Consider the following 9,478-nt stretch of genomic DNA (forward strand, 5'->3'; position numbering starts at 1 on the left):
TGATAAAATATATATCCGCACACTCCGACATCAAAGCATCGTCATTTTAGACAGCATCACTACCTAATAACCTCACTACAGATACAACAGCTACAGGAGTGAATCCGCGCTGTCATATTTCAAACGGCGTTACGCCCGAAACCCTGTGATGTTCAATCAAAGTGTCTCTAGAAAATTGGTTTGGTAAAAAAGCAATATTTTGGATTATTTATTTTCACGCTGACAAGAGTGATACCAGATACATCACAGAGTGTTATAGTTTGATGAGCTGGTGGGAGGCTGGTGGAGGTAGAAATCGGAGGACATAGCATCGATTCGTAGCATCCCTGATTCCCATTCCATGCCCTAACACGGAGCCCGTCCTCCGATTTCTACCTCCCCCAGCCTCCCCTGACTAACACCACATCAAACCCATTCCTCAACATATCCAGTCTCACTGAGGTACTGCCAGACACAGCTGTACCTCACAGTACAACTACCCCCCCCTAACTACCCCCCCCCCCCCTCAGGGGATGAAGAGTCCAGTAATGAGCTGTGGGCTGCTGGATGAAGATGCTGTCAGTGGTAAAGGCCAGCTGACATCCAGGGGAGGAGGGGAGAGGAGAAGGTGTTGACCAGGGTAGAGGCCCCCTCCCCTGGGTAGGAGTGGTCTGACGTCTGGGTCTGGACATCCAGGACAGGAGGGGGGGTGGGAAGAGGAGTTGATTAAACATGACAATGTCAATACTTTGATGGCTGCTCATCCCTGCTTAATGTGATCACTCTATAACCTTTACACTGCTGATGTTTACATGAGACAGTGGACTGATCTGGGAGTGTCTGGACTGACTTCTCTGTCCGTGTGTCCGTTTGTGTGTGTGTGTGTGTGTGTGTGTGTGTGTCCAGGTGGGGGCCAACAGCATCGCAGCGAGAGACGGACGCATCAGGGAGGGAGACAGGATACTACAGGTGTGTATGTTCACACACACACACACACACACACGCACACACACTGACTCACACATGCACACATAATCACACACACACTCACGCACACATACATACATAATCATACTCACTCACAAACACCCCCCCCCCCCCTCCCACACACACACACTCAAAAGGTCCTTGTAACAGCTCTCAAGGTGTCCTCTCTCCAGTCTCTAGCTCCAGTGTGTTATGTGTGTCTGCATGTTTAATGTTCATTCAGGTTAGGAGGTAAGTGGTTAGTGTAGGTTTAACCACAGGAGAGTTCCTTCATACAGGAGAGTACCTTCATACCCCCCCCCCCCCCAGCCCACCACCCCCAGGCCCCCCCAGACACCCCACAGGAGAGTACCTTCATACACCTTCCCTGGGGGACCTCTCCCCCCCCCCCCAGCCTCTCTCCACAGCACCAGCCCACCCCCCCCAGCCTCTCTCCACAGCACCAGCCCACCCCCCCCAGCCTCTCTCCACAGCACCAGCCCACCCCCCCCAGCCTCTCTCCACAGCACCAGCCCACCCCCCCCCAGCCTCTCTCCACAGCACCAGCCCACCCCCCCAGCCTCTCTCCACAGCACCAGCCCACCCCCCCCAGCCTCTCTCCACAGCACCAGCCCACCCCCCCCCAGCCTCTCTCCACAGCACCAGCCCACCCCCCCCCAGCCTCTCTCCACAGCACCAGCCCACCCCCCCAGCCTCTCTCCACAGCACCAGCCCACCCCCCCCAGCCTCTCTCCACAGCACCAGCCCACCCCCCCCAGCCTCTCTCCACAGCACCAGCCCACCCCCCCCAGCCTCTCTCCACAGCACCAGCCCACCCCCGCAGCCTCTCTCCACAGCACCAGCCCACCCCCCCCCAGCCTCTCTCCACAGCACCAGCCCACCCCCCCAGCCTCTCTCCACAGCACCAGCCCACCCCCCCCAGCCTCTCTCCACAGCACCAGCCCACCCCCCCCAGCCTCTCTCCACAGCACCAGCCCACCCCCCCAGCCTCTCTCCACAGCCCCAGGCCCCCCCCCCCAGACACCCCACAGGAGAGTACCTTCATACACCCTGCTGCTCTCTCTCCTGGGGGGCTCTCTGTCTCCCCCACCACACAGCAGAGAGAGAGCCCCCTCCAGCCCACCACCACCCCCCCCAGACACCCCCTCAGCCCCCCCCCAAGAGGCCCCCCTCCCCCAGCCCACCACCCCCAGGCCCCCCCAGCTCAGCGCAGGCACCTCCACCTATGGTCCCCTAGCAGAACACATCAGAGAGAGGTGTGTGTGTGCGTGTGTGTGTGTATGATTTTGTGTGTGTGTGTGCGTGTGCATGCGTGTGTGCGTGTGCATGCGTGTGTGCGTGCGCGTGTGTACGAGTGCGTGCGTGTGTATATGTATGTGTGTGCGTCCGTTTGAGTGTGTGTGTGTATGATTTTGTGTGCGTGCGTGCGTGTGTGTGTGCGTATGCGCGTGTGTGTGTGTGTGTGTGAGTGTGCGTGTGCGGGGGCTGCACCCTGCCCTATTATCTCCCCCTGACAGCCCCATTACTCTGCTGGGGAAAAGATGAACGCCAGCTGTCACACACAAGTTAATTGTGTGTGTGTGTGTGTGTGTGTGTGTGTGTGTGTGTGTGTGTGTGTGTGTGTGTGTGTGTGTGTGTGTGTGTGGAGCAGGCTTTCATGAACACCAGCGTTTCTCCCCGACGTCCGACCCCATTACTTTACCTCATTGTAATGGTTGCAGAGTGGACCTGCCTTCCGGTGTGTGTGTGTGTGTGTGTGTGTGTGTGTGTGTGCATAAAGTGAGACTGAGGAAGAATTGAAAGGGGGTCATTTCTTTGTTCTCGCTGCCTTCCTGTGTGCACCTCCTCATCCCTCTGCTGCTGCTGTTGTTGTGGTTGTTGTTGTGGTTGTTGTTTTGTTGTTGTGGTGGTTGTGGTTGTTGTTGTGGTTGTTGTTGTTGTGGATGTGGTTGTTGTTGTTGTGGTTGTTGTTGTAGTTGTTGTTGTGGTTGTTGTTGTTGTTGTTGTGGTTGTGGTTGTGGTTGTTGTGGTTGTGGTTGTTGTTGCGCTAACGACACTTGTCGTTGTGGGTTTGATTCCCGCAGGGACCATACGTATATACGTATATTTTTTTTTTCTTGTATCCAAAGCCACTTGCATTGCGTGTATTGAGTGCATACATAGTTCAGTATATGGTCCCAGCAGGAATCGAACCCACAACCTAAGTGTTGTTAACGCCTAATTATTATTATTAGGCAAGCAAGGCTATATTTGTATAGCACATTTCATACAATAGGGGCAAGTCAAAGTGCTTTACATACAGCATTAAAAAAATATGAAAAAAGAAGGATAGTAAGAGAAAATAAAAAATAAAAATAAAAATGACAATAATAGATACATATATATAGAACATAGATAAACATTTAACAACACAATAAGACAATGAAGAAAAATATATAGATAAAAGTGTTATTACTGCAACTGTATTCAAGCGCTGCTCTTTCTGATACGGCGTGAGAGATTGCAGATACTGCGTCTGTGTTTAGCCGCTATCTTGCACGATACGGCGCGAAAAATGACACGTTTGATACTGCATCTGTGTTCAACCGCTTATTATTCTAATATACTGTTGTTGTTGTTGTTGTTGTTGCAGATAAACGGGCGTGACGTGCAGGACAGGCAGGAGGCCGTGAGGCTGCTGTCCAGTGAGGAGTCCCGGAGCATCCTCCTCCTGGTCACCCGCCCCGAGCAGGTGAGGCGGCCTCCCGGCGAGGCTGGGGGAGGTAGAAATCGGAGGACGGGAATCACACTCTCGTGACGAGGTCGCCCTGTCTTGAGTCGTGTAAACCCAAGTCTCACCCTCGGGCCTTGAGGATGTTCTGTTGGCGTAATGGTGGACGCTTGTGTCTTCCACGTAGGAGACTCTGGAGGAGGGGTGGTTGTTAATGCTAGCCTTTAGCTCAGAGGGCTAGTGGTTACCTGTTATTGTTACTGCTAGCCTAATGCTAACGGTTACCTGTTAATGGTTCTTACTGCTAGCCTACTGGTAACGGTTACCTCTGGATGTTAATGGTTGTTGATGCTAGCCTTTGGCTCAGAGGGCTAAATGCACCCTCCTCTGTCTCAGCTGGAGGAGGTGTGGTTGTTAATGCTAGGCTAACTAGGCTAACTGCTCCTCCTCTGTCTCAGCTGGAGGAGGTGTGGTTGTTAATGCTAGGCTAACTAGGCTAACTGCTCCTCCTCTCTCTCAGCTGGAGGAGGTGTGGTTGTTGATGCTAGGCTAACTAGGCTAACTGCTCCTCCTCTGTCTCAGCTGGAGGAGGTGTGGCTGTTGATGCTAGGCTAACTAGGCTAACTGCTCCTCCTCTGTCTCAGCTGGAGGAGGTGTGGTTGTTGATGCTAGGCTAACTAGGCTAACTGCTCCGCCTCTCTCTCAGCTGGAGGAGGTGTGGTTGTTAGCGCTAGGCTAACTGCTCCGCCTCTCTCTCAGCTGGAGGAGGTGTGGTTGTTAGCGCTAGGCTAACTGCTCCTCCTCTGTCTCAGCTGGAGGAGGTGTGGTTGTTAATGCTAGGCTAACTGCTCCTCCTCTGTCTCAGCTGGAGGAGGTGTGGTTGTTAGCGCTAGGCTAACTGCTCCTCCTCTGTCTCAGCTGGAGGAGGTGTGGCTGTTAATGCTAGGCTAACTGCTCCTCCTCTGTCTCAGCTGGAGGAGGTGTGGTTGTTAATGCTAGGCTAACTGCTCCTCCTCTGTCTCAGCTGGAGGAGGTGTGGCTGGACGAGGAGCACAGCGAGCTGCTGGAGGAGCTGAAGATGGAGATCCTGGAGGAGAGGAGGCAGGAGGAGGAGGAGGAGGAGGAGGCGCACGACCGCACCAGGGGAGAGGAGCAGGTGGGGATGGATCGAGGAATGGATGGATGGAGGGAAGAAGGGAGGGAGGGAAGGAGGGACGGGTGGGTGGAGGGAGGGAGGGAGGGATGGATGGAGGAATGGATGGATGGAGGGAAGAAGGGAGGGAGGGAGGGAGGGAGGGAGAGAGTGAGGGAGGGAGGGATGGATGGGTGGTTGGATGGATAGATGGAGGGCAGGAGGGATGGATGGATGGGTGGATGGATGGATCAATGAATGGATGGATGGATAGATGGATGGATGGATGGATGAATGGATGAACACATGAATGGATGATGAATTAAAATTAATATCAATGAATATGTACATTATTTGTGACGCATTAGATGAATAAGACAAAAATAGAAGAGCACCGTAGAATAGAAAGAGAGAATATTCACGTCTGTTTTTCCCGCTTCTTGTTGTCACCTCAGCGTCATCCGGCCGAGGAGGAGGACGAGGAGGTGATGACGGACACGGCCACCTGCTCCTCCAACCCCCAGGACAAGGACAGCGGCGTGGGACGCAACGACGAGAGCTCCGGGCAGGACGTCCTGCTGGCCCGGGTCCGCCGCCGGCTGCCCCAGGTCCTGAGGGACCGCTGGGGGCCGGAGAAGGCCCAGAGGCAGGGTCCCCGGGCGCCCGGGGCACCCAGGAGCCTGGCCCGGGACGGCAGTGAGGGGAGGCTGGGCATGAAAGGTTTGGGACTGGGGGGGCTGGAGGGGCTGGAGTGTGACAGTTTCCAGCAGCTCCTGGAGCTCAAATGCCAGATCCGCAACGGAGGGGAGTGCGGCGGCGTGTACTACAGCCGACGGAGCACCATCGAGTGCAGCGTGACGGCGGAGCAGGGAAGAGTGGCCGGAGGTGGAGGAGGAGGAGGAGGAGTAGGGGGTGGAGGAGGGGTGGGGGGATCAGGAGGAGGTGGAGGAGGAGGGGGAGGAGGCGGGGTGGAGCAGGAGCTGCGCATGTTGAACGAGGAGCTGTGCAGCATCGAGCTGGAGTGCCAGAGCATCATGCAGGCCCACCAGCTACGCAACGTCGTCCCCCGCAGGGACCCCCGGGACCCCCCCCCCCCCTCCTCTCCTCTCCCCCGGACGGAGCCCCAAAGGCGGACGGAAGCGGCGCGGCGGCAAGTTGGCTGACATCAACGAGCACCCGGCGGAGAGGTCGGACAACAACAGCGACAAGGTGACCAGGGGGGGGGACAAGGACAACAACAAGGACAACAACAGCTCCAGCGCCTACAACACGGCCGAGAGCGCCCGCTCCACCCCCCTGGGGACCGAGCGGTCGCCCGACCACTCCCTGCAGAGACGCATCAGCCTGACCAACCAGAAGAACCTCCGCAGCCTCCTGGCCACCGCCACCCCCACCACCACCATCTCCACCCTGGGGACCCCCGTCCACAGCCGACCACAGGACCCAGGCGCGGTCATCTCGTCCAGCCCGGACCAGAGCAACCCGTCCCCTTCCGAGTCAGACCCGGCCTTGCCGGCGGACGACGAACGCTGCGACCGTAAAGGCAGCAGCAGGGGGACCCGGCAGGGGGGGTCCCAGAGGGCAGGGCCCCACCACCACCACCACGCATCCCCCTACCACACGGCCCCCCACGCCCACCAGCAAGGCGGGCAGCAGCTCCAGAGCTACATGCACCACCTCCTCCACCAGCACTCCACCACCTCCCTGGAGTACAGCCAGAGCCAGCTCAGCCTCCTTAGCCTCCACCGTGCCGGCGGCGTGGGGGGAGGAGGGGGAGGAGGACGTTCCCCCGGGGAACCCCGCCTGGAGTTCAAGGTGAAAGTCCGCGCGGACGGGACGCGCTACGTGGCTCGCGGCGGCCGGCCGGCCCGCGACCGCATCCTGAGGGAGCGGGCGCTGAGGATCCGGGAGGAGCGCAGCGGCGGCATGACCACCGACGACGACGCCATGAGCGAGATGAAGATGGGGCGGTACTGGAGCAAGGAGGAGAGGAAGCAGCACCTGGCCCGGGCCCGGGAGCAGAGGAGGAGGAGGGAGTACATGCAGAAGAGCCGGCTGGAGTGTTTGCGCGAGTCCAGCGGGCCGGCCAGCGGCACCGAGGGCAGCCGGAGGGAGGTGAACATCCTGGAGCTGAGCCACAAGAAGATGTTGAAGAAACGCAACAAGAAGATCCTGGACAACTGGATGACCATCCAGGAGCTGATGAGCCACGGGGCCAGGGCGCCGGAGGGGACCAAGGTCCACAACGCCTTCCTCTCTGTCACCACCGTGTAGGCCAGGACACCGTGTTTTTTTTGGGGGGGGGGTTCTAACGGTGCTTTCAAGTGCTCCTCGGAAATCCCGGGTTTCACCACGTAGGATCTCGCCCAGAGCTTCTTCACCTGATCTCGGGGGTTCGTCCTGAGGTACAGTAGCTCTGGGTAGGGAAACTTGGGGATCTCGGAGGTACAACTCGGGAGTTGCCGAGTTAGAGATTCTTTTTTCCACGTTTTTCTATTTCTGAGGAGCTCATGAATGCAGCGTAATGTTCCACACTAGCATCCTGCTTGGAATGAAGCCGTGCGTTGCCATGGACACAGTAGGAGAGACTAAAGGGGCCTTTCGGACCGGCATCCCATTGGTCACCGCAGATCCAAACCTTAAACTGACCCTAACCATGACCCTAGCCCAAACCATGCCTAACCCTTAACCCTAACCATAACCTTAGCCCAAACCTTAACCCTAACCATGACCAAACCCTAACCATGACCAAACCCTTAACCCTAACCCAAACCCTTAACCCTAACCCTTAACCCTAACCTTGACCAAAACCTAAACCACATGTTGACCAGTCCAGTCAGTCAGGTCCCCATAGTGTTCCATTGTAAATGGTTTGCTAGTATGGATGTTGGACCTTAGCCAGTGTGTAATGTAGCTCTCTCTTCCTTTCTCTCCTTCTCTCTTCTTCTCCTCCTCCTTCTTATCGCAGTCCCAGCGGTACGACTTTACCTATAGCCTCGTTCAATGTGGCGTCTTTGTTTTTTATAAGGCGAAAAAAACAAGATATTTTCACACTTTGTAAACTCAATAACATTTTGTAATAAGGATTTTTTACACTGGTTGTTCGATGTTCCGTACAATGTTTTTTGCAGTTTGCTTTATTTATGTTGTTATGTCTACTACTATATGTTTCCATTTAAGGAATAATCTGAATATCAAAATGCTCTGTCACCATCAAGTCAACGCCCCAAATTAAGTAAATCAAGAGTTACAAATACTAAATGTTAGAAAAAACGAAATGTCCTCTGACACTTTCAGTGGGTTTTGTGGTGGTCCCTCTGTGGCTCACTTGGTAGAGCTTGGTGCTAACAACGCTTAGGTTGTGGGTTTGATTCCCCGCTGGGACCATATGTACTGAAAAAGGACCATTGAACTGTGCACCTTCTAGCCCCTCTCGCTAAGTCTGCTGGCCAAGACCAGACAGGTAACAGACAGACAACAGACAGGTAACAGACAGACAGCTAACAGACAGGTAACAGACAGACAACAGACAGGTAACAGACAGACAGGTAACAGACAAGTAACAGACAGGTAACAGACAGACAGGTAACAGACAGGTACCAGAAAGGTAACAGATAGACAGGTAACAGACAGACAGGTAACAGACAGGTAACAGACAGACAGGTAACAGACAGGTACCAGAAAGGTAACAGATAGACAGGTAACAGACAGGTAACAGACAGACAGGTAACAGACAGGTAACAGACAGACAGGTAACAAACAGGTACCAGAAAGGTAACAGATAGACAGGTAACAGACAGGTAACAGACAGACAGGTAACAGATAGCTAACAGACAGACAGGTAACAGGGCATGGCAGCTAACCCTTTCATGAAGCAGTTTCTGCTTTTTAGCATTTTGTAAAAGTTACTCGCTACTCAACAGCTCTGATCGCTACGGTAACGGTTGTTAACGGAGTACCAGTTATCATAACAGTGCTTCCAGTGGAGGCTGGTGGAGGTAGAAAAATCGGAGGACAGACTCATTGTTAACGCACGGAATAGAATAGAGAAGTGTTTGATGTTCCATTCCTAATTCCGTTCCGTGCTTTTACAACGAGCCCGTCCTCCGATTTCTACCTCTGCCAGCCTCCCCTGGTACACGGTACATGTATTTATACTACTCTATCGTTCCCCATTGTTGTACATTCATATCTATTTTCTGACTTGCCTGAAGATATCCCAGTGGCATAAGTTGACTGTCCTTGTGTTGCCAAATTGATACGGTTACGTTATCGTCTATAATATTATGATGTCATACCAATCTATTGATCACATCATCACTGGACATTCTGTACAGAACTGGGGGAGGCTGGCGGAGGTAGAAATCGGAGGACGGGCTCGATGTAATGCATGGAACGGAATGAGGAACACTCCTCTACTCCATTCCCTGCATTTCAGTGAGACTCTGTCTGTTTAGGGATGGCTTGCTAGCGCAAGCTAGCATGCGATGGTGCAATGCATCTGGCTTGTTGAAATGTCATTATGTGACACGTTCATGCTTTGGTCCTCACATCGGGATCTGATGTAATGATCAGACTTTTCTTTAGAAAAATGTGACATTGTGACAAACATGTCCGCGTTGTTGAAAATCAACGACACACCGCTAGTCAACTAACACAGCTTGTTTTGT

The 9,478-nt window shown here is 54.3% G+C and overlaps 1 pseudogene across 1 annotated transcript in view; it reads left to right on the plus strand.

Annotated features, from left to right (window-relative positions):
* LOC308163953 (PDZ domain-containing RING finger protein 4-like) overlaps positions 1-7,082 on the plus strand; it is a 45,082-nt pseudogene extending 38,000 nt beyond the window's left edge. The window contains exons 5-9 of the transcript in view: positions 886-948; positions 3,599-3,697; positions 4,710-4,832; positions 5,264-5,683; positions 5,741-7,082. The product of the transcript in view is annotated as a PDZ domain-containing RING finger protein 4-like (transcript). The remainder of the gene's footprint in view (positions 1-885; positions 949-3,598; positions 3,698-4,709; positions 4,833-5,263; positions 5,684-5,740) is intronic.
* The last annotated feature ends 2,396 nt before the right edge of the window (positions 7,083-9,478 follow it).

The sequence above is a fragment of the Nansenia antarctica genome (assembly GCF_963989245.1).
Source record: "Nansenia antarctica genome assembly, chromosome: 8".
NCBI classification, from domain to species: Eukaryota; Metazoa; Chordata; class Actinopteri; order Argentiniformes; family Microstomatidae; genus Nansenia; species Nansenia antarctica.